Source organism: Anneissia japonica, unplaced genomic scaffold, assembly GCF_011630105.1.
Source record: "Anneissia japonica isolate Jap-2015-1 unplaced genomic scaffold, ASM1163010v1 scaffold284911_len20915_cov96, whole genome shotgun sequence".
NCBI lineage: Eukaryota > Metazoa > Echinodermata > Crinoidea > Comatulida > Comatulidae > Anneissia > Anneissia japonica.
Genome location: NW_022720097.1, coordinates 12,756 through 15,555, shown reverse-complemented (window position 1 = coordinate 15,555; position 2,800 = coordinate 12,756). Strand labels below are relative to the sequence as shown.

The window sequence follows — 2,800 nt, the reverse complement described above, 5'->3', positions numbered from 1 at the left end:
TTACCTAAGCTGGTCGAACGTTTCGTTTTGGGTCTATACCCTAGCTGCACTGATGAGGCCTGGAAGGCCGAAACGGATCCGTCTGCAGATATTGGGATTCCTTCCAGTGGATGCTTAGTTTATTTTGTCATTCTGATCGGATTTTCTCTACTGTTCCGTTTTAGTTTTAAATAGTTTTGCATTATGTGGCCGTTTGCTGTTTTATGGGTTTTCCCATTTGCCTTTTAAAATTTATATACATATATACATATACATATATTTATTTTGTTTGTTTTTGCATGAATTTGTAAACATAAATTTAACAATGCTGATATTCAACTTCAATAATCTTCAAGGTCGTCTCTGATTTAAAGAGAATACTTGGCAGTGAAACATTTGCCAATATGAAACACATGGTTCAGCTGCTCCCTGAAGCTGTAGGTGAAACTAAGGTAAATGTGGTAGCGACATATTTGAAGTGTAAGAATTATCCTTTTTAATTTCATATATAATTATTCTTTTCATTCTGAGTCTGACCTCAACTATATAAAATTGCCTACTATTTCAGACATAAAATTATGATCCCCAACTAAATGTAGGGTGTGTGGCTGGTACTTACAGGTATTAAACCTTACATTGATGTGTCTGTAGAATGCAGCATATTTCATAAATTTTTTTTCCTGTTTTAAATGGTCAGGAAAGTATGTGAAACCGTAATAAATTGAAACATTTTTCAGGGTTTGAAATGGGCACCCATTTTTTTGGTGGAAGCCTCCCTATCCCTAGCCAAAGGGTTTTAGCAAAAGTGGTTGTACAATACAAAATACAGTGTCCATGTTGCATATGGATGTGTCCATGTTGCATATGGATATTCCATGTTTGACACCCTTACATAAATGTTAACTATAAACAAAAAAGGAAAAATGTATATAATTGCAAAGACTAGAATGTGTTGGCATATTTACATTGCGATCAAGTACAATCCTGGAGACTTGGGAGCTCCGCAAAATGTTGTTTGTTATTTTTACAATTTTTAAATTGTTTATACAATTGATACAATTCCCAATTAATAGATTATGGTGATTTATATATATCAAACTCTATATATCATATTTTTTCCAGTGTATCTTCATAATTTGTTTTTGATGTTTAACTTCTGTTACCTAAAACTGAATTTAATAAGAAGTTTTTCATATAGAGGAGTTGTTTCTATGGTATGCTCTTCCTAGTCAACTAAACAAATCTTACAATATTACACATTTAAGAAATAAAATTATCTCAAATGATTACCTGGTTCACTAATATTTTATTGATTCAGTTATTTTGATGGTGGAAATTAAGGAGATTATTTTTACAGTTAACTTGTAAATTATGGTGATTTTCTTGTTTTACTATTTAACAGATAAATTTTAGTGTCTTTTTGTATTTATATCAATGTACTACTTTAATATTCAAATTGTATTTTAACATGGCTCCAGGGAAGAACAGCCATTTTGGCTGAACTGGGCCACATGTGTCTAAATAAAGTTATTATTATTATTGTATTATTATATTCCCTATATTTCATTTACCATGTTGATATGGATGTATGTTTTTTTGATTGGAATAGTTTTAACCATTTAAGTACTTCTTTTCCAGATGATTGAAACCATCAAGATGATAGAAAAAATGACTGGGTTTGAAAGAGGCAAAGGCAAGAAAACTAAGTCGATCATTGATCTTGTGCCACAAGAAGAAATAAGCAGTGCATTATGGAGCAAAGAATTAGACCCACCCCATTTAGTGGTGTTTGTAAACGATACAACTATTAAATGAGGATCCCCAGTGCTTTGTGGTGGGTGACACAATCACTATTTCCTGTTAGGGTGGTGTTGCTGCTGCTCTGATACAGCTTATTGCTGTATACTATGTTTTCCAGCTTTGAGTATCCAAGGGTATACAGTCAGGTTTTGGGTCTTTTACAGACATTATTGACAGGTGAGCCATATTGTGGTTTGATGTCATCAAAGTATAAGAAGTTTGCACCTATTATTAAGGCAGCAATGAAAGCAGCAGTACAGAAGAAAAATGATAAATAAGTTATTGTATTGTAGTTCAACTATTCCACTATTTTTATGGCATGGATACCCATAAAATGTTGAATACAAGACCCAATGTAATTAGGTCTTTTATTCCATGTGTATAAATATTTATGGTTATCCATTAATGTTGAATAAACATTTTATATTTTTAATGAAAATAATGTGGAAGTGTCTAAGATTACTTTCTAAACAAAACGTTTTTGGGGGTGTCATTTTATCTTTTATTTCATATATTTATGGCTATCCACAAATATTTATTGATATTCATGAATATTTATGGCTATCCATAAATGTTGAATAAAAGACCAAATGACACCCAATACTTTTCTTTATCAACCAGTTATCTGATTGAAATGTTAACATAGTTATATATTGAAATTTTGCATTTTTTATAAAAAATAATGTTGAGAAAGTGTTTAAGAATAATTTGTAAACATTACATTTCTATAAATACAGTACTGTGTTTATCACAGGTGTTAATCAAACTATTTGAAATTTTGCATTTTTTATAAAAAATAATGCTTAGAAAGTGTCTAAGAATATTTGTAAACGTTACATTTCTATAAGGGTCATTCCGTGCAACTCAACAAATTTTCAGAAAATCATGGCTGGGTACCGTCTCAGATTTTCTTGAAACTCGGATATAATGTGCATCAACATGTCTGACGAACAAACCCAAAATTTGACTTGCCAATTCCAAGTCGTTTAGAAGTTACGGCCATTTGAAATTTTAGGGTCAT

The 2,800-nt window shown here is 31.3% G+C and overlaps 1 long non-coding RNA gene across 1 annotated transcript in view; it reads left to right on the top strand.

The window, feature by feature from the left end:
- LOC117111179 overlaps nt 1-2,221 on the top strand; it is a 4,856-nt gene extending 2,635 nt beyond the window's left edge. The window contains exons 2-3 of the long non-coding RNA XR_004445833.1: nt 336-431; nt 1,618-2,221. This is a non-coding gene — a long non-coding RNA (uncharacterized LOC117111179). The remainder of the gene's footprint in view (nt 1-335; nt 432-1,617) is intronic.
- The last annotated feature ends 579 nt before the right edge of the window (nt 2,222-2,800 follow it).